Source organism: Diadema setosum, chromosome 16 (genome assembly GCF_964275005.1).
Source record: "Diadema setosum chromosome 16, eeDiaSeto1, whole genome shotgun sequence".
NCBI classification, from domain to species: Eukaryota; Metazoa; Echinodermata; class Echinoidea; order Diadematoida; family Diadematidae; genus Diadema; species Diadema setosum.
The window spans coordinates 5249543-5275828 of record NC_092700.1 but is presented as its reverse complement, the minus strand read 5'-3'; the positions used below and the strand labels follow the sequence as shown (position 1 = coordinate 5275828).

The 26286-nt window shown below is 37.4% G+C and overlaps 1 pseudogene; it reads left to right on the top strand.

Moving 5' to 3' along the window:
* The first annotated feature begins 11 nt into the window (after positions 1 to 11).
* LOC140240221 (uncharacterized) lies at positions 12 to 16209 on the top strand (annotated as a pseudogene).
* Positions 16210 to 26286: the final 10077 nt, after the last annotated feature.

Sequence of the window (26286 nt, the reverse complement as noted above, 5' to 3'; positions counted from 1 at the left end):
AATGTAGTTAAATGTCTGGCCTCTGGGCCGGGTAGGGTAAACACATGTCAGGCTTCTACTACAGTACTACTCTTGTGAGTGTTCCTAGGTGTACTGAGCTGAGTCAAATCCTGTGTAATTGTAATAAATTGTTAACACCGTAACACTGTAACTGCACTGGTTTAATTGTTTTGTACAGTACAGTGTAACTTTCTCGCATACAAATGCAATTACACATAGGCCTACTGCCTTAGCTGTAATCTGTGAGACACAGCCTGTGTCTCGTCGGCTTTGCTCCTCTACACAGACAGAGGAGCAATCGAGACACACGCTGAGGCCCACAGACTAATTCTTCATGTGCATGTACATTGAGAAAAAACTCAAATAGGAACATGCTTCAGTATGCAAATGTACTCATACTGAAAGGGGACAACTTTGCACAACAGGTAATGACAATAGAACCAGACAGGGTTTGCCTTTTGAACACTTTAATTCGGTCTACGGTACCGAATCGTCAACATACAATTGTAGGTCCTCTGAGGACAGTCGCCATCTTTCGTTCTTCTTTCCGCCCTCTCTCGGCGTATCTGTTACAATCGTTTACACATTATGTTCCCTTACAATACTTGTTCATCTATAGATTAAAATTATGCAGTCTTATGGCTATGCGATATGCATTGAAGAGACTGCAGGCATTATTAAAATCACATGTGCAATGTAGAAAATGTTTTTTATTTTAATCTTACTGGTTTTTTTTTTCTTATTTTTCAAATAGGGGGACTGCATCTGGAGACACCAAAGCATTTCGAGCAGTGTATGGAAAATTTGGTGAATTACAATCGGAACTCAAGTCATCAGTCCCGCTGTTGCCCTGACAGCCACTGCAACCAGAGATGTGCGTAGCAGTATCATCGAAAACTTTGGTCTTCGCAATTATGTGTGGGTAAATCAGTTGCCGGACAAGCAAAATATAAAACATGTTGTCAAGTCTGCTGCAAGAGATTTAGATACAATGTTCAAGTGGCTGGCAGATGACTTGAAGATCCATGGTGCATGTTGTGAAAGGATGATAAGAAAAATGTGCAGTAATGTGTACGCGACCTTTATGGCACTGCTTCCAGAAGGTTGCCACAGGTATGTTAATAAGTTTATATGTACCACCAGAACATGGAAACTGATATCCAAAAGGAAATTGTTGACAGCATGTTAGCAACAGATGGTGAAATCAGAGTTCTGATAGGTACCATTGCATCTGGCCTGGGTGTTGACGTAAGCAACGTACACAGTACGGTTTTGTGTGGATGCCCAAGTGATCTAGACGATTATATCCACTTTTTAAAAGCACTCAATTTTCAGGCCTTATCAGATATACTGGTAACATGAAGAATCATGTGCAGCTGTACAGCTGTACATCGTAGCTGAGATTTTTTTTTTTTTTTTTTAATGAAAAATGTCACGTATACACGTGCACATGTAGCTTAGCTTGTACCTTTGGGATTTGAAAATTGTGTTTTAGAGAATTCATATGATTGTTTTAAAACAAGAATCCACTGTGGGTGTTTTTCCTCCTTAAGGTTTGTAATGGTGAGTGGTTGGTACATTGGTTTCTGGTGTACCTGAATTTTTGCTGTTCCATGCTCCATGTACAATAATTTTCTTTTTATCACTGCAATTACTGTACCTTGCTCTTATTCATAGAAGCAAATGCAATGTACATTTGTACACACCTACTTTTCATACTGTACTTTGTTTTTAGGCGTGAATATTTTCATTTCATGGACATGTTGATGGGTACATATCATAATTACAAGTGATAAAATTATGGAAAAGTTGAAATATTTTAGTTCAAGGTTGTGTTTTTGTGATGTAGTGGATTACATGTACATGTACGTACAGACCATGCCTAGTGGGGATGGGCTGTGTGTTTTGGGTGTTTGGGTGGGTGTTTGAAAATCGAACTGAAAATGCTGTTTGTCTGCACATGTAATTGTACATCGCATGTTCATCTATGCATACATGTACATACAAGTGTACAAATGTGTAGAGTGTGTTTTTGAGTTGTACAACTACCAAGAACTTGTTTACATATAATACTTTCTTTACATACAAAATCATTCATGAGAAGTACAGTATGTTCTTTGGCCCATTTTGATAAAACTAAAACTAGTTCTGTTAATGCACATGAACATTTGTACCTATAGTTTGAACTGTGTAGCAATGAATTTATTTTCTTTTTTGAACTTCGAAGCATTTTTTTTTTAAACCAAGAATTGTTGTAAAGCGCAACAAATGAAAAAACAAAGATTTCTTTGTCATAACTTGTAACCAGTTTTTGTGTTAATTCTGTGTTTTTGATGTGTAATGAGAGTCTACTACACATGGTTATCAGACTGAAATGTGACATATCAAATTATTTCTCTGACATCAAAATTCAGAGTCAAACAGTTTACAATGTATTTTGTTTGAAATAATGCACTGTTGTTGAACAATGATCATGAACTATCATGAATATACAGTAAATGTATTGTATATTACAGTACTGGTACATGTACATGTACAAATGAAAGTGTATGATGAAGGAATTTCAAGAGCATGGAGAAACAACTGAAATATGCCTAATATTTTATCAACTATAGAACATTTAATTTCAGTTCCTTATGAGTACTTGGTGGCACAGAATATCCAACTTTAAAGACACTTTTAAACTATAAAAATACACCTGAGGAATTATTTTGAATGTCCTTCCCAGAGTGACAACTTTTTGAACTCATTATTGACAGTTGGGAGTGGGATGCTAGCTTTGAAACTTCCTTGGTAGTTGTACAACATTAACAGTTTTACCATCATGGCCAAATTTTTATAATGAAGGCTTAAGAAGTAATGTGATTTAAAAAATGTGCAAGTTATACATATGCTCAAATTACACTACTCGTAGTCCATTTGTTTTCACTTTGCGGTCTGCTCTTACTGTACATGAAATGATGAAGACTACACAGTATATTTAACAGTACATATATTGCACATATGTGTAATGTACATGTACACTGTACATTGGACATTTCAAAGTACAATAGTGATAAATTGATGTATTTCCTGACCACACCTCAACACTGAAAAAAAAAAATCTAAACTTATTTACCAATAATCAGGTGCCATAAATGTTGAAAAAAGTAAAGTCTACTACACTGTACAGCTGTATGTACAAAGTACATATACAATGTTTTAATTTGGATGTGATTTGTAATAGGGGGTTTAATCAAATTGCTAACATGTGAGTGAGTGTGTGTGTGTGTGTGTGTGTGTGTGTGTGCACATGCGTGTATGTGTTTGTGTGTGTTGTGTGCATGGCCCACACATTTCCCAAGCATAATTTCACACTGATATCCCCCTTAAATGTTTGTGAATTAGAAAAAAACAAGTTGCTTTGTCAGATTGTCTTTTGATATGAATAGGCCTACTTATTTAATAATGTATATATACATGGAGCTACTATTTTGAGCAAATACAGGTATGGTTTGCCAAAAAAAAAGGAAGATATATATTGTTATATGTATATATATATATATATATATATATATATATATATATATATATATATACATATGTAACCTTTATATGCATATGCAGAAGGGCAGTTCAACCAAATCTGTTCACTTGTAATGCCAGAGACAAATGGACCAATATCTCTAGCAAAAATGCTCTTAAGCGTCTTCATCTTGGTTTACTAAGTTTAGCTTTACTATAATCATGAAGACTAACAAACAAAAAACTGAGTGACGGGGTATTCTTACAACAGGGATATTGGTCTGATTGTCTCTGTTACAGAAATTATCAAAGTGAATAGTGTCGGTCTAACTGCCCAGTAGGCCCTACATGAAGTGGTGATAAAATTATAAAAGTTGTACAAACTTAGCGCAATTCTTTAAATTTAGACTGCTCTCTAAAAAAGGCACCTTCTGGTTCCTCACATGTACTTCAAAACTTTGCACTACAAATTGTGTAATGTGGTTGTACCCTATCCCCTTCACCTCCACCACCCCTGATCAGAATATGCTTGATATCTTGTATACCATAGCTAAGTAGCGGTTCATAGAACCTACATCTCACAGTCCTGAGCTTACATTACAAAATTACATTGTTATTTAGTGGGCCACAAGTGCCTATGTCAATTAAAGAATTTCTTTAATTTCTGAATATTTCATCATACAATATTATTAAGGAAGAATAATTGATGACAAAATTATTTCCTTTAATGAACATGATTGGCACAATCCCCCCCCCCCCAAAAAAAAAAAAAAAAAAAAAAAATTGATCCCCTTTACCAACAATAACATCGCAAAACAAATCTTCCAACTTTTCTTGAGGTCCACATCTCACGTCCTTCACAGAGTTCTTTGCAGTTTTATGTAGTGTTTGGACGTTAGAAGTGGCACATCACAAATCATACATCGGCGAGCTGGCGATTTGTAGCTCGCCACTTTCAATCTCAAGAATAATATTCAAGTCATCATCGAATCTGGGCACAACAAAGTCCAGAACACCACGTGAAAGTAGGTCGGACATGACTGCAACCATAACTTTCAGCCAGTCAAAAACGTTGCACGAATCAGCTGTGCAACAATGCATGGTACGGATCACTGAAGAACTGAGTACATGTATCGCATTGCATTGTGATCAAAGAGTTCGCTCTTTGATTGTGATAATGTGTGTTGTGCAAATATGCAGGCATCTCTGTGCACATAATTAGTAATTGTTGCAGATCGCACTGTATTCACGGTGCAATGCACACAGCTGGCTGCAGATCGATCGATCCCACATAACTTTTCTGTGATCGATCCCTTAGTTTTCATGCATACGCAATGGCTTGCGAGAGATAGGGCATTACGTAAGCATACCTAATATGAACTTTTGACCCTACGCACTGTCAAACCATTCTGGACGTTTTTTTCGGACAGGTTTGTTGGCGCCCTCATCGATATCGAGCGGTTACAGGGGATAGCGCGATAAGCTGTGGAGCGCGCGTGGATGCGTAATGATAAGAAAACGTCCAGAATCTGGACTAGGTTAGCTCCTTGGTTCTCCTAAAGCGCAAAGGGAGGGGGGACATTGTGACATTGTGCCCCCACCACATCATTTTGCCACTCCTTCGCCCTTGATCCAATTTTAACCAAATTTGGAGACTTTTCCTAAAATCTTATTGCCATCATTTTGATATATAATTCAGCTATATTTGATGCTCCTGGTTGCCATGGCAACCGTAAACTGGTATAACCATGTCAGTCAGATTTTGAGTCGTTTTTCTGTTCCAATTTCAATGAACAATGAAATAGTGTATAATTATATGAAATTGATGTTTCTTAATAACAACTGGCTGAAATTTGCTGAAGAAGCAAAATGTGTAGTAATTATGGCCCTGAAATGTTGTTGTTTTTTTTTTAATTATATCCTTTGTTTTTATGTGACAAAAGCATCAAACAATAATATATTCAATTCAGTTCAATTCAATTCAATTCAATTCAAATTTATTGTCCGTTTCCGGAAATTTGTTTTGTTTTGCATGCAAATCCGGTTACATCGATACATTATACATTTACAAAGCACACGTATACATTGTAACATACATTATGTACAATAGACAGTACTTGAATAATAGTAGTTTCCAAAGATTGCCCTTTTATTTTGTGTCATTTTGATTCTTTTACCGAACTTATACCTGAAATATTATTTGTTTATCATATTATGTAGTGCAAACTCAAACTTAAAATATTATGGAAATATGAAATATGATAACTATAGATGTACTTATATCGAAAAAGAAAATGCATCACAAGTCTCATTGTATTCTGTATATCATCAATTGCCTCCCCCCCCCCCATGTGACCTTGAGAAATTTCAACAATAACAAATAATGAGTTTTGTCATGCTTATCATTTAATGTGGCAAATAATTATGAAAATGATTGAACTATGATAAGACATATTTACTTGGGATAAAGAAGTTAAACAGAAAAATCATGTTTTTAGCATGTTTCCTATGTTTTTCTTTATATTTTTGTAAATTGCGCCCTTCATGGATGACCTTGAGAAAATTAGAATGTGCGGCCATTTTATAGATAGAGTTGCTCTTCCTATGTGCCAAATTATGGCGATGATGCATGGAAGAATAACAACATTATATTGTGGGCATGGGAAGGGTGTAGCTTGGGCTTTATGGGGTTAAAGCAGGCACCCCTTTATATCCCTCCCCCCCCCCCCGATCACACACACACACACACACACACGCACAGAAACACACACACACACGCACAGAAACACACACACACACTCACACACAAAACAGGGAGTGATAACGTTTGCAAAATTAAGATAAAGTTAGTTATTCTAAAAAGGTTTAGTTAATCTGAAAATGAAAACAAAAAAAAAAAAGGCCCGTGCTAACGAACTTATGGAATTACGATTTGTTTTCGGATTTTGTTTTAATTTTCAGATTTACAACTTTCTGAAAAAGACACCCTACTTCATGCTCAGATAAACAAACCTTTGGAATAACAAACTATTACTATAATTATTTTGTTGCTTTTGTTGTTTTCCATAAACTGTATAGATCTTCTTCGGAGAAGACAGATACAGATAATAATAATCATTATGCGTGCATGTCCGGGTTCAGTCATTGATTTAGATTATTTAGCCGAAAACCGGACCGAGTCTTTGAGTCAACAGAACCACACTATCAACAAAAGCCCTATTGCAGTGGACAAACATGCAGATACATACAAAGAAACAAAACGATAGCCTATTGTGTGTCTATACATTCCATGACACGGGAATGATAGCATTATCCATCAGAAAGATAGGCCGAACATTTTACTATACAATTCTCTTTCTGTCTTTATTTTTTTTTTTTTGCCTATCGTTGTTTTGTGGATTGAAACTGATTATCCCTCTGATCGAATGGCATTATAGAAGTCGGCTGTAGTAATGTAAGTGCAAATATAGCCAAGAAAATCATTTGCTTCAGTCATTCGTTGCGTTGGTTTAATTGACTTCATTTCGATCTTATTAATATCATATTTTTCGATCTATTTCTGCATTTCATCTGTATCTAAAACCGTGAGTCATGCATGATAATGAGCTCAACACAAAGGGCGGACATAGCAACAACAAAAACAAAAACAAAAAGAACAAGAGGAAAAAAAAAGAACAATTTATTATTATTATTATTGTTATCTCTATCTTCACAAGATATCTCTTGGAGATTAATATCACGTCAAGTTCCATCCTGGAACCTTAGACTTCCAGTACTTTTCTCAGGATTCGTGCCGTCCCCAGCAATGCTGCTTTTTGGAGCGTTTGCACTCGATCTGGCACACCAACATCGTCCAAGTGCCGTCGCAGCTGCTTTGGCGTTGTTCCGAGTGCTCCAACGACAATAGGGATCACCTTCGTTCTCATATTCCACAGGCGGCGAAGCTCTCTGGCAAGGTCTTGGTACTTCTCTATCTTTTCCTTCTCCTTCTCGGCTACTCTGCTGTCTCCCGGTACCGCGACATCGACGATTGTGCACATCTGTCGAGCCCTTTCTACGACGATGATATCCGGACGCCTGTGCTGGATGACATTGTCAGTTTGAACATCGAAATCCCACAGGATTTTAACTTGATCATTTTCAGAAACTTTCTGTGGTTCGTGCATATACCATTTGCTCTCACATGGTATTTCATGTTTTCTGCAAAGATCCCAGTGAAGGACTTGTGCCAGTTTGTCATGTCGTCTTTTGTACTCCTTTTGCGCCAATTTACTACAGCCACATACGATATGTTGCACTGTCTCGTCTCTTTCTCGGCATATCCTGCATGTGGCATCCACATCTCTCTTCTGTATCTTGGCTTTCAGAGCATTTGTTGACAGTGCTTGCTCTTGGGCAGCGATGATCAGTCCTTCTGTCTCCTTCTTCAGTTCTCCTTTCTTCACCCATAACCATGTGTCATTACTATTATTATTATTATTATTATTATTATTATCATTATTATTATTATTATTATTATTATTATTATTATTATTATTATTATTATTATTATTATTATTGTCTCATCATCATGCCTCAGACATCGTTCACAGGACCGGTGCATGTAATGATGATGTGGTTATTATGATAACCAAGATGGAAATGATATCATTTTCAACAAGAGCATTCATCATTATCGTTTCCATATTCTCATAGAATCAAGTCCATTTAAAGTAAGAGGTTGTATAATATATTGAATTTTGGTATGTAATGCACTACCAGTACCGTCTGTTCTGCAAAGAGGGAAAATCGGGCAAGACATTATTTCTGATAGATTATAATCAAATACGTATAGACGAAGTTTATGAAACTATCTGACATCAGGGTACGAAATGGAGGTATATTGGCTGAATAAATAAAAAACAAATCAAATGATTCCAATTCATAGTAGGCCTAACTATAACAATGAGAGAGAGAGAAAAAAAAAATCAAAGCACTTTTGATGGTAAGTTACATAATAATTTCCACTGACTATTCATGACTTAGTCATGCCTCGTTTATAGATGGAACGTCATTTTAGTGACAATCTATATAGAATGACAGGGTTATTATATCCCTTTCCACGTTAGGCGAAAAAAAAAAGAGGACAGGAAAAAATAAGACATTTACTATAGAATTTACTATACAATAACAGGGTTATTATATATATCCCTTTCTACGTTAGGCGAAAAAAAGAGGATATAAGAAAAAAAATAAGACATTTATACTAGTATCACTTTTTTTTTTTATAAAAAGAAAAGTTGTCTATTTGAGTATCCCATCAAAGTTCTATCCTTGAATTCCAAGATTATTTCTTATATAGAGTATATTATATTAGATTTTACACCTATTATTTTTAATAAAAGTGACATACACTGTATACCAATTTTCCTGTACGATCGATTAAACCTGAAAAAAAGTCTATTTCTATCCAATGTAGTTTTTAAAGCTGTATTTTGAATGATGACAGAGTTCGTTTTATAAGTATTTGGAAATGAGTTGGAAGCAATGGGAAGCTAAAGCTTTGCTCATTTCAATTAAAAACGTTCTGAAAAAAAAAGGGACAGAAAAAGAGAACCAAAAACATCCCAAGGTTCTGTGACTGGTTGCCTTTCGCAGTATTCCTGTCACGCCTGTGATTTTTGTTTTCACGTCACCATGGCCTTCAAGAGCTTCTGATCAGATCAAGTCGGGCGCTGTTCGTTATTCCGAAGGTTCGTTATTCCGAAGGTTCGTTAATCCGAAACACACAAATTCCCTATACCGAGAGGTTCGTTAATCCGAAAATGAAAAAGGGTTCGTTATAATCCGAACATTAAGTATTATGTGGCGTTTTTCCGAAGGTTCGTTAATCCGGAAATGAAATAGGGTTCGCTATTCCGAAGGCTCGTTTATCCGAAAATGAAATAGGGTTCGTTATTCCGAAGGTTCGTTGATCCGAAATGAAATATGGTCCGTAACGAACCTTCGGAATAACGAGCTTTGTTTCATTTTCGGGTTAACGAACCTTCGGAATATCGAACCTTATTTCATTTTGGGATTAATGAACCCTCGGAATAACAAACCTTATCACATTTTCGGATTAACGAACCTTCGGAATAACGAATCTTCGGAATAACGAACCTCTCGGAGTAACGAACCTTCGGACTAAAGAACCTTCGGAATAACGAACTGTAACCATAAAGTCAACAGTGCATTATAATGCATGGTTTTCATAAGGTGTTCTGGTGAATAGTGCTGCTTGACCCTGGACCAAGAAATCAAGAGCTTTTCGGGAGTGTTTTGTTTGTCTCTGATGCTAGAAGTGCATCATGTTATCGCATTTTGTACACACTTTATGCAAAACCGATACAAACACAAGGAATAAAGGGTATCAACAAAATCATCGAAATATGGATAGGACCTTTGGATAGGCCAAGAACGGGGTAACAAATATTCCAAAGTTCAGCCAACGTGTTACACAGACTGTGATTAAATCAAATAATAGGTATTATCAATTATTGACTTTATGTGAGATATCTCAGCCCAAATCCCGGAAGTGGCCAGGTGAGGTGCAGAAAAGCACTCCAGCTCAATCAAATATCGGAACACAAGTGGCTCTTCATTATCGTAGCAAACATTGACAAGTTAACCATTAAATCCTACTTCTTCTCACCTTGAGCGACTTGATAACTTAGAATGGTGAAACATCTCAGAGCGCGCAAGGCTCAGATATTGATCCCAGCTCGTGGAAGACAGAGTTTTCAATTCATTCGGGATTTATTACAGAACTGTGCTACTAGTCGAGAATCATGAAACCAGACTTGTGTCTTTCGATTGTCATTGTTTGCTTCCTGCTGATTTCAGGCTCTGGTGAGTTGAATATATGGGTCATTATATTTTCATATACCAAGGAAAATTGCCAACGTCAATTGAACCCACAGGACTTTTTTATAAGTTGTTGGATTCATAAATCTTGAACAAACTTGGACACAACACAGTACCCTGAAACGTTGTGCATAGTTTTGTTGTTTTTCATAGATCGTTATTTATTAAGTGTCTTGGATATTACCGTGGCCACAGCAGTAATCACAGAACACTACCATGATCCATATGCAACGAAAACAAAGGACCTTGCTGAAGACTGATGTCTTGAACCAGGAACTTCAACTTCAGAGACCTTAGTTTTTCCTAATGGGCCACAACAGCATCTGCTGATGATGATGATGAAGCATTATAACCGATATAATGTATAAAGTGTTTTTACCCTTGGCTACGCTAAAACTTATGAGATATTATGTATTGGGTTTTTGTTTTTGTTTTTGTTTTTGTTTGTTTGTTATAGTTTTGAGCTATTGGTTTGGTGTTTTTCTTTGTTTTGTTTGTTGTTGTTTTGTTGTTTTTTTCTTGAACGCGTGACATTATAGTGAAATCGCTCATAATGAATAGTTCCTTGCGTGATACCAATGATGTTACCCGTAAAAATGAATGCTCAATCTACCGTCATTCCTATTTTGTTTTAGATGCCTGGTCGCGACGTCGACGACGAAGATCCGATCCGCCACCACCAGGTCAGTTCATAAAAAATGTCTCACTCTATGTCCCTATTGTTAACAAAACAAATCAGAATGAAATGAACTTTTTAATTTTAGTAGTTTCTGACACGAATCTGGTACAATCAAATTAAAAAAATCAAATGAAACTAAGACGCATTACATACATCATCATCAATACGCATAACAAAATATCCCTTGTTATATAATACTCATTTGGAAACTATAAGTGCTCTGCGTACTTGGATGCCCCCATCACACTTAGCGAAGACCAGTACAACCTTTCATTTACAACCTATATGAAATCACTCATCGACAGTTTTCAGGGGTTGTATAAAAGTTTCACTGAAGTAATGAAATTCACCTGTATTACAGCTGTTATAGCGTTCGTCGACTTTTGTAACAGGTCTTGAAAATAAAAGTGACAACTATAGTCCCCGATTGGTCGCCGACATAGTACTATTACCTTTTTAGTACTTCTCTTCAGTAAGGCCCTTGACATGACGATAATAGTGGTCGGGAAGACATTTGCCAGATGAAATTAGCAATTGCTATTGTAGCCAAACATTATTTAACTAAGCTGCATCCGACTGAATGAAACAATCATGACTTCACTGTTATGATCAAAGTTCGCAATCTTTGTGTTATATTTGATGCAAATCTGTCATTCAGAGGCCATATTTCATATTATGTATCCTAATCTGTAAGATATCATTTGCGTTACAAAGGCTCAATTCGGAAATATTTAAAACTAGATCAGCAGCAAAAGATTGACGATGATGATGATAATGATGATGATGATGATGAAACAGCATTTGTATAGCGCCATTTATCTGTAGAAGCATTCAAAGGCGCCCAGCTCCCACGATGTGTCACACAACATCATCCACAAAGTTGTGGAAAGATAAATCATCAGTTCAGACCTGAAGGTATTGAGGCTGTTTGCAATACATTCCGAAGCGGGACTTGATGCATGGGTGCTCTTATTTCGTCCCGTGTGATTTCAGCAAATCTTGTTGCAACTTCTTCACAGAATTGTGCCGCTAGATTACTTACCTTCACGGAGAAAAAAAAAGAACTCATTATCTCAATACTGCGGTCCCTACATTGGCTCCCATTAGAAAAACGAATTAACTTCAAGATTTTTCTTCTTGTCTACCATACATTGTGCAAATTTGCCCGTTCCTATCTTCAAAATACTCGTCATTTTCACCAACCACCACGAAACTTCCGCTCATATTAGAACTCACAAAAATTACAGGTACCTCGAATCAAGCATAACACGGGGGGGGGGGGGGGGGGTCATGCTTTCTCATACACGGGCCTAAAGCTTTGGAACAACCTTCCAATGCTTCTATAATAGTGTATACGATCGACAAGCACCTTCTATTGAAGCTTTCAAAAAGAACCTCAAAACCTACCTTTTTAATTTGAATTGATCATTGTTTACATGTTTCTATTATATAAACCCTTCAAAAAAAGTTTGGAAATCTGACTTCAGTCGTAAATTTCTCCAGTTTGTAAGCACTATACAATACATGCTTGATATCACTGGAAAGAGTATTAAATTCCCTTTAAAATGATATCCTACTCATTATGATTGTGCTATCAAGTAAAGAATTGTATTTAAAAGTGTCTGATAAGTTCTGTACTGAAAAGTTGCAAAAACGAACAAGAACTGTCCTTATGAATGAGAATGGTCGTGAAGAGTACATAAAGAACATGTTCTTTGGGGTTATGTCTTTTGTTCTCAGCTGGTCAGCCATAAAGGCAAATTTCAATAGACATCTTAACTTCACATTCAAGTTTTCAGTGGTGGCATGCCAGGCAATTTTGATAGCTCATCAAGTTTTACGGTTGTACATCATGCCACTTGTAAGCAATGTTCAAAAACCCCGCGCCATAGGGCAAATTTAAGCTGAGATGCTTCATAAATAGGAGAGCGGTTAAGCCCTCAAAATCATGAGAATTGTGCAAAATTTGACTAAAGCATGAAACTTTCACCAGTGTTAGTACATACCATAAGATTCATCTTAAGATCGGGAGGTAAGTCTGATTTGACCTCTGATGACCTCCAGAGGTCAATGAACTTTAAATATCGGAATATTGATGTTTGGAGGCATTTGTGAATGATAGGCCTAGATCTTGGTTACGCTGCACTAAATATGCGTTTGTACTAGAAATCTTCCGTTTCCACAGGGCATTGACAGGTGTCTACCTTTGACCTCTGATGACCTTTAGAGGTCAATGACCTCAAAATACCATGATATTGATCTGTGATGTTATTAGTTAATGATAAACATGGTTAAGATGTGCAAAACAAGCCGCATATCTGTTTTACAATGAAATTGTCTTCATATTCCAAAGAGCAAAGACAGGTTTCTACCTCTGACCTCTGGTGACCTTTAGAGGTTTTTATGACCTCAAAATATCATAATATTGATCTGTGGTGTCATTAGTTAATGATAAACATGGTTAAGATGTACAAAACAGGCATATCTGTTTTACAATGAAATTGTCTTCATATTCCAAAGAGCACAAACGTACAGGGCTCTACCTTTGACCTCTGGTGATCTTTAGAGGATGTACAAAACAAACATATCAGTTTTACAATTGTAGCCCAGATGGCTACTAGCACATAAAATAAAGAATAGAATAGAATAGAATAGAATAGAATAGAATAGAAGAGATTAGAATAGAATAGAATAGAATAGAGAGTAAAAGAAAACAGAACACTGCATTCGTTTTCCTAGTCACCCTGTGACGTCAATATGCTCAGTATTTTCACCTTCTTGGAGTTTATGAAATCGTTTATCTTCTTTCCAGCTATTTTTTATCGAAACCCCCTCTCCCAAGAAAAGTCTATGGTCACAGAAATTTATAAGTTAGACATTGGCTACTTTCCCCGCTAGTGGTCAGTTCTAATGGCTCTCCATCCCCAAAGTCCCGAACCAAATTACGGGGAATGACATGATGGCGTGTTTTTACCCTCTGATCCCCAAACATAAATGATTTTCTGAGCTGGAAGGTCGCCCTCCTGCCAGAATTCATCCCTCTAAGGGCTTTTTACACTTGCAAATTTTTGCTTGGTTCCGTACCTACGGCGGGGCTAAGGGGAGGGGGAGAGGGTGAGTCTTAGCCCCACCAATGAGGAATTCATTTCTAGTGAACACCACACCCCACTATAAGATTGAGCTAATGAAATGCTTTAGGGAAAGGAAGTTTGTTAGCAAATTACTTAAAAAAAAAAAAACATGTTTGAGCCGAGAAATCAGTTAGAGTGGCAAGGGGCTCTGTAAATGTGATGACAAATCCAATATCTATGTATCTGTACAACAATATGGTCTTCGGCTTGGAGAAAGTGGTAAGGAGCTTTTGGGAACTTACATACTAATGACGTTGTCTTCATATACATATATATACATATATATATATATATATATATATATATATATATATGTATAGGTAAGAGAGAAATCGTTCAAGAGGAATGAATTTAATTTACGTTTGAAGACATTTCAAGAGATGTAGTCTGATTTGTTAAGGGGCAAATCATTCTACTGTTTGCAGTCTTGTAAACATAGGCCTACTAACATCTTTAGCGAAAACTGTTCGAGTACGTGGACGGTGATAGGCCCCTCTAATCAAATTATGTATGAACCAAATGGTTTCTTTTGAACATATTGCATTGTGTTGAAAAGTTTTTGTCAAAATTCCAGGGAAAATGTACGTGAACATTCAAAGCATGGATGGGCAATGTAAACAGTATGTGCGAATGATTCTATTTTTCCTGCTAAATTTAGTTGTTAGTGGGGAAAAGAAAATAAAAGAAAAGTCTCGCTCTACCATGTCTACACCACAACGCCTACGGATATCTAAGCTAGAGGTGGGTTGGAATGTCTTGTTTAGAGCACCAACCTTAGCACAGATTAATTGGCACGCTATCTTTTGAAGAGAAACAATACTTTGTTTCACATTGTTAGTCGTGGGGAAAAGAAAAAAAAGAAAAAAAGAAAAGAGAAGTCTCGCTTCATGAGAGATGTTCAGATCCCGCTCTACACCACAACGCCTACGGATGTCTAGGCTGGAGGTGGGTTGGAATGTCTTGTATAGAGCACCAACAGTAATTGCAGATTAATTGGCACGCTATCTTTTGAAGAGAAACAATACTTTGTTTCACACACGATGATAGCAGAAAGATATCATCCGCTCGTGTGAAATCAAGCAGAAGTTTTTCAAAACATTTCAAGAGGCATCTTGGTGAGTTACAGTCTGTTAAACATGTCAATATAATGTGAAAAACAAATTGAAGGCCACCTGCAATAGGCCACCCGCAATACAGCCTTGCATTTTCCGACATCACAACATCTTCACGTGAAATAATCAACACGTTCAATATTATACTCGTGATGGAGAGGGAAAATAATAAACAACAACACTGCAAGATTGATGAAGACAACAGACGGGAACTGATTCCACGTTAAATACATTGTAGTGGCTCGATTAGCCGCTCATTACTTTATGTGTAGCTACCCTGTGTTTTGGCCAGTTTAATTTGTCACTGTTTCATAATGATTATTGAATATAAAATTTTCCCCAGCCTTATACAGCTAGTGGAAATTTCCATGTACAGTTGGTTGACCTTCCCAATCTAGTTCAGACCCGGTTCACTGTCATGCCGTGTCGCAATAACGTAGCACACGTTACGTATATTTTATTATTCATGATATAGTGTTATCCAATCACGGTAGATTTTTAGTGCGTATTAAGTGCGTAATTATTATCATTAACGCTACTTTTGACCAATCGCGACCTCTATTCGCGCGTCACCTATTGCACGTGCGAGATGTCATGCGACCCGGTACGATCGCATCATCGAGACTCCCGCTTCAACCGCCGTTGAGGAACGACCTCCGGATCACCACCTGCGGTATGGTAAGAGTCACCCTTCACCTTCTACGTTTGATAGAACTGTGTTTTATGGGCCCGCTGGCTGTTCAAAGTTTCTGCCCGGCCGCTGTCCTCTCTTGCCTCCGACACAGAACTCTCATTTAATTATATTTGTCCTCCGACACGCCTCGTTTTATTGACATTGTCGTCGAGTGACCGCACACCAGACATCGCTCCCGCCATGGACGACCCGCTGTCCGGCTGAGCATCTAGATCAACATCTACATCGTTCCAGGCGACTCACTGTCCTGTCGAACTGTTTTCTTCAGCCTCCTGCCGACGCCCGACTCACCGCGCTGGTAGAGAGCTGCATTTCATCTCAACCTCCGTTTGGCTCTTCAGCCCCGTACGACGGAGTGTTGCATCTTTAAGCGTCTCCAGCGGTCATCGTCATCATTATCGACTTCATCACCGCCTGTCGAGACCCCCTTTTCATCTCTACTCTACATCACCTTCTACTTCACGAGTTTCCTTTCCAGTCACGTCATATCGCGATAGCCACAACTTCAGTGCGCACGACAAAATCGCGTTCAGACAAAGACTTCGCCAGGAACTCATATTTGGAACTTTAATCACATAGCCTACACTGTACTTATACACACGTGAGTTTGTCATGTAGACCTAGTCTATACTAGCGGCGGCCTTCCGCTATATAAACAGTGCCACTCCTGCTTAGCATGTTAACACACATCTGCTCTTCTAATTACAGTATCACTGTTGTGGGGGTTGTTGTCAGATCTATACTCTACGTCAACATGTCAGATTGTCACTTTACCAACTATCATGTCACCTTTCATTTGTGCAATAGCTGACAATAATATTTATCTTTTATAATAAACATCTGAAAAGGGAATATTTGACTCATTTCGATCATTCTGTGTGAACTGCTCTCCAGGTGGATCATGAAGTTAAAAAAGGGAGATTGATTGAGCACGCCTTTTGTTTGTGTGATTGAAGTTGTAATTTTATGTTAACCTTTTGACCTTCACTACTACAATACACCCACATTCTATTACTTACTCAAAAATCATTATCATATAATCAATTTTTCCCACAACATAAACATGCACATATGTATTTTGATTTCTCCATGCATTTTCCCATATCATTACACACAATCATTGCGCGCGTATACTTGATATGGTGTTCAGCTCACTGTGTGCAGACTGAGCACGATCCGATAATTCAGAACCTTTGCCTGAGAAAGGATTGTAGCCTACTAGTATTCCGCGAGTCAAAAAGAAGCTTTCTTATCATCTCGTGCATCCTGTACTCTATGCGCAATGCACCCATCATAGAGACAACTTTGCCTTCACCCAAACTGTTCAGATATTGCCAATGGAAGACTCCGATGATCGTATTGATCGTATACAGTGGCTGTGCACCTGGAAGAACGCTGGTCTGACCTCAGGATGTCCATTTTAGTCGTGGTGGAGATCTGTGTGCCGGCCGATCCGTGCAATGTAAGCTCAATCGCGTGCTTCACTGAAGACGCAGATGCTGCCCTGTCTTGAAAGAGATCGAGGGTATACATCTAGACCAATTTCAGCAGGAGGTTACACTGAATCATCAGTTGCTGGCAGAGAGTTTTAACTGGATGATACTACCCGCTGCCATATTACCCTGATTCACACATTGGATGCAAACCGGATGGCGGCCATATTGGAAACAAGCAATATTTGGGCATGGGGGCACAACTCTTGGCCAGGCCCAATTGTTAAGGAGTATCGAGTATAAAGAAGACAATAAGAGCAATATAGTAGTTCCACTCCTATTTGGAAGTGAGATACCTGAAGATGTCATTTAAAAAAAATGCCCCAAGTTGCCTGACTTAATGACCTAAACTTAACTGGATGACAATAGCAAGACACATGATTACTTCATGTGGAATGCATGTTAGGCCTCACAGTATGTCGTTTTCCAGATGGTCCATAACGTCACTGTATGCTCCAGGACCATGAGTCATTCATCGGAACCACACAGCCAACGAGCTCGAAACTAGGTAGCATTGCCCATGAGCTTGACACTAAGTTCGGGCAAACCAGGCCCATAAGAGCCCGACACATGGGGGGGGGGGGGGGGTCCACAAGACCTATACACTGAATAGATTAAGCTCTCTGAAATACATATATTAATCTCCTACCGTGTGCCAAGTTTTCCTCTAGTGTCGAGCTCGCTGACCGCACAGCTTGTGGGCCTATTATATTTGATGTCGAGCTCATGGACCTTGTTCATCTAGTGTTTAGGTCACAGGATGTACGACTCGTGAGCTGCGTAACTCATGGGCTGTACTACTCTTGAGTTGTTTGACTTGTGACGTACACCTGATGAAGTGGGCCTGTTGTTTTCTGGCTAGCATCTTTCACCCTTTCATCCAGTTCAAGGGACTTTGCCATATGCCTGTTCACATACTATTAAGCATCAAACCAAAATATGGTACTCAGTCCTCTCCCCACTTTCCATGTTTAAGCGTACAAATTTTGTCCAGTTCAAATTTGATAATGTTGCTCATAATTTCATGCAAGCTTGGCTGCATAACTAACCCAAACATAAATATTATACAGTATATAAAAATTACCAACAGATTTTCGCATTGATAACACCCAATATGATTAAATTGTCTAAATGCTACTCCAGGGTCTCAAAATATGAAATTTTAGCTCTATGTTGAAGTAAACCCCATTCGATTTGGTTAAGCAGTTACAGAGAAATGTGGATTGTTTTAAATGTCATGAGTTTGATTCTTGCAAGTTTAGCACTTCGATGATCTTGTGTGTGAATACAATAGAACTTGGAGGGAAGAGATTCCTGACATCCTCTACAAAATTCCTAATTTCTCTTTGACCACTGAAGCAAATCGAATGGGGTGTCCTGTAAGATGTAGGCTATGAGTTACAGTTTCATACCCTGAATTTGTATTCAGATTGATTCGACATTTTTAAAGATATCATAGCGAAGGGTCCCGTTGTATTTTTTTTTTTTTGGGGGGGGGGGGGGTGACATACGGTATTTGAGGTCACTGCCATCACTGAAGACACGTAAGCTTCATTTCTGAAGTAATTTACCGCTCACATTCCTGAGGCCTTTTACTATGAACCAATGCTCTGTGGCATAGGCGCCGGAAGTGGGGGGGGGGGGGCAAAACGCATTTTTGCCCCCCCCCCCCCAAAAAAAAAAAAATGAAACAAATAAATAAATAAATAAAATAAATAAAGAAATAAACAAATAAACAAATAAATGAAAATAGATAAAATAAGATAGATATGTTCAAAGTTTATTTCATTTTTCGACATAACATATGTTTCACTTCTTTTGATAACAGGGAACAAGGTAAATAGAACATAGTGAAATGAATAGACTGTACAATAATTGAGGACCTATAGTAATCATACATTGTATAGTAAAAAAGCAACAGAAGTGATCAAAGTGAAGTACATGTATACCGTGCGAAAAATGGAGGGACCCACTAAAAAGACAGAGCTTGTAGTGTGTGGGCCCCTCTGGAAAAGAACATTGATGGAATCGAATCATCGTAGATACAAAAGATAACAAAGTGGGAGAAGCCTGGATACAAAAGATAATAAAGTGGAAGAAGTCTGGAAGCCCACTGAAAATTAGATTACCAGATATACACTTTCATAGACGCGAACAAACATGAAACAGGACTAGACAACGAGACAACTACTGAAAAAAAAAAAGGGTTGTACAAGACAAACGGGATGGACAAGACTGACAAACTGAAGACAAAATAGCAGACAAGAATGCACAACAGAAACAGAAACAGAACAACAGAAACAACAGAAACAGCGATCTTCGGCAGAAGCATGCCAAGAGAATAAGAGGATAGTTGTAGGGGAAAAGTAATATTTTGACGCCTGAAAAAAGACAAGAAAATAGAAAATAGAAAATAGAGGGACGTATGAACAGGAGTAGCATACGGAAAGCCAACTTTAATACGCTATGGGCAAAATGGCATAGGTGACAACATTGCGAGCATCCAGGAAAAAGATACCATTAATTCTTTGAAGAGGGGACAAAGTGAGCAGGTAAGTGTAGCTGAGAAAAAAGGCCAAATGGTTAATTCGGTATTGTAGAGTCGTACGATTGCAATAAAAAAGACTTCAGTCTCCTCTTGAAAGAATATATGGATGGAGCGTTTTTTATGTCTTGATTCAAAGAATTCCAATAATTTGGGCCTACATAAATAAGTGTGTTTTTAGCAAAAATCGTTCTTAAAAAAGGTAAGTGAAATTCATTGGAACGCCTAGTAGGATATTCATGAAATGATTGATTTTTTAGGAACATAGAGTCAAAAATAGACGGAAGCAAGTTATTACAATACTTGTACATAAATTGCCCTAAATTAAACAAAAACAAATCTGCAATTTTTAAGAGCTTGTTGGAGGCGAACAACATATTTGTATGAGAACGTACAGGGGAATAACAGATAACACGGAGAGCTTTCTTTTGTAAGAGGAACACTCTCTCTAATAAATTCTGATGCGTGTTGCCCCAAACTAATATTCCATAATTAAGATGAGGCAATACTAACGACGAATATAGCATAAGTAATGATTTTTGTGGAATATGAAATTTCAATCTATTTACAATGCCTATATTACGTGAAATTATATTGCAGACATTATCAACATGTGATTTCCAGGAAAGTTTTTCATCCACAATGACACCCAAAAATTTGATATGTGAGACTCTTTGTAGATGAGAGTCATCTAATACTATATTTGTACTTAAACTATCAACAGTATTACTAAAAAGCATATATTTTGTTTTTTGAGCATTGAGTGATAGCCTATTGGCCCTGACCCAATTTGTCACTTTTTTTCAATTCAATGTTAACTTTATGAACGAGAAAATCAATATCATTATGGGCAAAAAATACATTAGTGTCATCTGCAAAATGAATAAAAGAGAGGTCGTCGGATACGCGACAAAAATCATTGATATAAATAATGAACAATAACGGCCCTAAGAGACTTCCCTGTGGGACACCACATTTAACTTCTCTGACAACGGAATCATTGTTGTTAATTGTAACGAATTGTTTTCTATCAAGTAAATAACTCTTGAACCACTCCAAGGCCTTCCCACGTATTCCATAATGCGATAACTTATAAAGTAAAATATCATGATTGATAGTGTCGAAGGCCTTGGAGAAGTCCAAGAAAATACTAACTAAATGAGAATGGTTATCGATTGCGTGAACAACTCTATCAACAAAATGCAAAAGAGCATGCGTAGTACTATGTTTCTCACGAAAACCAAACTGAAAATTCGTAAAAACGTCGTGTACCTTCAAAAAATTTACCATTCTCTTGTAAATAAGTTTTTCTAAAACCTTAGACAACGACGATAATAATGAAATTGGGCGATAATTGCTGACTTCGAACTTATCGCCTGCCTTAAATATTGGGATTACTTTAGCTAATTTCATTTTATCAGGGAACACACCATTAAAAATTGACAGATTAAATATATGAGCAAGTGGATCAGCAATCGAGGAAATAACACCCTTAAGTATGAAATTATCTATCTCATCATAACCGGAACTTCGTTTATTTTCAAAAGAAGAAATTATATCAATAATTTCAAATCTGTTAGTAGGTATAAAAAATATGGAATCAGAATTACGCTGACCTAAAAATTCAGTAAAATGAGAATCTGTTGCAGGAATGTTTTGAGCATAATTTTCGCCTATTTTTGAAAAATAAGAATTAAAAATATTTGCAATATGAAGAGGATCATTAATCAATTCATCATTCAATTTAATTTTATCAATGTCAGAGTGTTTACTCGGAACATTCATGGCCTGTTTTAGGACTTTCCAAGTATTTTTCATATCAAACTTATATTTCGATAATTGCTTAAAGTAATATCTTTTCTTTTCAGAACGTAAAATCATTGTCAAAGTATTTTTATATGATGTATATCTATTCTTCGATCGCTCAGTTTTTTCCAATTTATACTTGTAATACAAACGATTTTTTCTATTAATTGAACGAAGAATTGATCTGGAAATCCAAGGTAATCTAGGTGTCTTTTTATACTCTGTTCTATTTCTTTGTTTTGGGATTACATCATCTAAATGATGATTAAAAGTTTCCATAAAATTACAAAAGGATATATTAACATCATCGCTGCCAAATACTCCTGACCAGTCAGCGTTCTCGAGAGCCACATCAAAACTAGCTAACTTTTCAGGTGAAATTCTACGTCTAAACAAAGGAGGTGAAATAGGTTTAATATTAGCTGGTGTTTTAAGAGTAAAACAAGTCATTATTGGAAAATGATCAGTCATATCTGAAAGGATTATAAAAGAGTGAGGGAGGGGTAGAATATGACAAAACAAGTTGTCAATGAGGGTGGCAGAGCGATCTGTAACACGTGTGGGTTTAGAAATAAGAGGAAGAAAGGACGAGGACAGAAGTGTGTGAAGAAAATCACTAGAGATATTATCATGCTCAGACTTCAGCAAATCAATATTGAAATCACCGAGTAAAAAGCAATCCTTATTTCGGAAAACGTGTGAATTATCAAGATCTGAAAAATAAGTTAAAAAATCATTGGCGTTTGAATTAGGAGGTCTGTATATAATGCCTACCATAAGATTTCTACATCCTGGGATAAGAATTTCTATAAACAAAGATTCAACAACATTGTCCATTCTAGAAATATCTTCATGAACAATAGTATCAAAAGAACGAGATATGTACAATGCAACGCCCCCTCCATTCTTATCAAGCCTATTGTTAACAAACAAATTATAACCCTCAATTGCGAAATAATTTTCTGTATTGGAAGCTAACCATGTCTCACTTAATCCGATAACGGATAGCGACTGGCTTGCATCAGATTCTAATAGAAACTTTAAATCATCAAAATGTTTATTCAGACTCCTTATATTTAAATGTAACAAAGAAAACGTGTCCTCTGAAAAAATTATGAATCATGTCTTTGCATTGATTCACTGTAATATAATTGCACAACATATTGCACAACATATTATATGTATATAAATGAATAAACGCGAAAAAACATACGTACAAACGGCATTTTTTGAACTGTAAAATGTCAAAATTTCCAAGCTCGCTCGCTCCGCCCGCTCGCATTCAATCGCTATGCCATTCTCCTAATGTTGCTGCCAGCAATTGCCAGCAGTTGCGCCTGGGCCGCCCCCTTAATTTCCAAAGCAAAAACAGAAAAAGAAAAAAATATATATACAGCTATACAAAGGCAGTTTGGGGACTGTAAAATGTCAAAATCAATTGTCAAATTTATTCGTTATGCCATTCTCCTAATGTTGCAGCAAGTAATTGCCAGCAGTTGAGCCCGGTGCGCCTCCCCCTTAATTTCCAAAGCAAAAAACATAGCTACAAAGGCAGTTTTTGGACTGTAGAATATCAAAATTTTCAAGCTCGCTTCGCTTGCTCGCATTGAATCATTATGCCATTCTCGTAATGTTGCAGCCAGTAATTGCCAGCAGTTGCGCCCGATGCGCCCCCGTTAATTTCCAAAGCGAAAGATATAGCCTACAAACGCCAGTTTCGGGAGTGTAGAATGTCAAAATTTTCAAGCTCGCTCGCTTCGCTCGCTCGCATTGAATCATTATGCCATTCTCCTAATGTTGCTGCCAGTAAGTGCCAGCAGTTGCGCCCGATGCGCCCCCATTAATTTCCAAAGCGAAAGATATAGGTACAAACGCCAGTTTCGGGACTGTAGAATGTCAAAATTTTCAAGCTCGCTCGCTTCGCTTGCTCGCATTGAATGGTTATGCCATTCTCCTAATGTTGCTGCATGCCAATAATTACCAGCAGTTGCGCCCGATGCGCCCCCATTAATTTCCAAAGCGAAAGATATAGCTACAAACGCCAGTTTCGGGACTGTAGAATGTCAAAATTTTCAAGCTCGCTCGCTTCGCTCGCTCGCATTGAATGGTTATGCCATTCTCCTAATGTTGCCGCCAGTAATTGCCAGCAGTTGCGCCCGATGCGCCCCCCCCCCCTTAGTTTCCTAAGCGAAAAATATAACTACAAACGGCAGTTTGGGGACTGTAAAATGTTAAAATTTTCAAGCTCTCTCGCTCCGCTCGCTCGTATTTTATTATTATGCAATTCTCCTGATGTTGCTGACAGTATGTAATTTGTCGTTTCACACCGTCATTCCATAATCCATGTAAGGAAAACTTACAATGTTGCTCAATGACTGCGTTGTTGAATGTATCACATTCCGTAATGTATTGTATTCCCATTATTGCTCACGCACACACGCACATGCATACACACCGTCAAAATTACTTTTCCACAAGGTGCCCACCCCCAATGTTTTGACCCACCGTACGCCACTATATATATATATATATATATATATATATATATATATATGTATATATATATATATACATATAATATACATATATATATATATATATATATATATACATACATACACACACACACACACACATATATATATATATATATATATGAAGAGTTTGTTTGCAAAAACCGATAAGTCCATTTTTGAAGATTTTAGAATACGATATCTGTCATAAAGTACAAAATAATACCTTTTAAATGATATATTGATCACTACATATAAAGGTATATTTTTGAAGTTATGGTCAAAAGAAGCAAAAATTTTCTTATTATTCTCTTTGTTTTTCTTGACCTTTAATCGCAAATATCTCCATTTGACAAATATGGACTTATCGGTTTTTGCAAACAAACTCTTCATATATATATATATATATATACATGTGTGTGCGTGTGTGTGTGTATGTGTATATTGTGTAGCATATATGGTCTATCGTGAGCCCCCTCCAATATTTGGCCCCCCCCCCCAATCCAAAACTGCTTCCGGCGCGCCTGCTCTGTGGAATATGCATACATGCTTTGATTATAACGTCAAGGCGTGATTTGTAAATGATTAAACTTTTAGGATTAAACCAACGAAGGCAAACATAAATAATTGTACCTACACACATTTTTATATTCTAAAATTCTGACCTCACATTGTCCTTAGATGTCAAAGTTGGACCAATGTTCTGTGGAATGAGAAGACACTTCTATTGTAGCATAAATGCTAATAGCATAAAGCGTGATTGCACACCAGGTATACAGTTAACCATTGAATATACGTCAAATATCAATATTCTGATATTTTGAGGTCACTGACCTGTCACAGTCCTCGGAGGTCAAAGGCAGAGACATGTAAATAATTCCTCTTGATCTGAGGAATAGGAAAGTGATTAAGTTGTAACACAAATGAATTTTTAAGACATCGTTATCATGTTTATCATCAACCAATTGCGCCAAATATCAAAATTCTGATAATTTGAGGTCATTGACCTCTGGAGATCAACAGAGGTCAAAGGTAGAAACCTGTCAAGGATCGGTGGAACATTGAGGCAATTCCACTGTAAAAAAAAAAAAAAAAAATGGTTTTAGTACATCATTGCCGTGTTTATCATTAATCTATGACAAAATATCAATATTCTGATATTTTGAGGTCATTGACCTCTGGAGGTCATCAGAGGTCAAAGGTAGAAACCTGGCAGGGTTCTTTGAAACATGAAGACAATTCCACTGCAACTAAAAATGAGTTTTTAGTACATCATTACCATTTTAACATTCATCAATGACGCAAAATATCTATTTTCATCAAATTTTGAGGTCATTGAACTTTAGAGGTCATCAGAGGTCAATTCAGACTTACCTCCCGATCTTAAAATGAATCTTATAACATGTACTAACACTGGTGAAAGTTTCATGCTTTAGTCAAATTTTGCACAATTTTTCGGCTTATCTGCTCTACTAATAAAGATGACAACGCAAAACCACATACAGCGAGACATGTGCGCAACTCTCTCGAGAGGGAGAGAGAGAGAGGGGGGGGGGGGCATCATTAGAAATGGACTAGCCTGCATGCAGCAGCCCCATAGAACATTTTTGGGGATGAACTTGGTCGAGCTGTGGGGAAGAGGGTCACAAATGCAACGACATAGGCAGGACTCCGTCAGATATACTGGTTGACGCCAATCAACAGCATAAGGACACGTCGGTGCCAGGTGGTGGTGCAAGCACTTGGCTCGTCCACCAGATGCTGAGCCCCGATCATGTTCATTGACAATATAAAGAAAACATTGAGTAAACACAAAGTAACGACAAAATGAAGACGAAATAAAGATGAAATTCCAATAAAATCAAGACCATGCCATTTCATCTCTTTATGTCTTTGTTGCTTAATGTGGCGAAGTTCTGTGAGA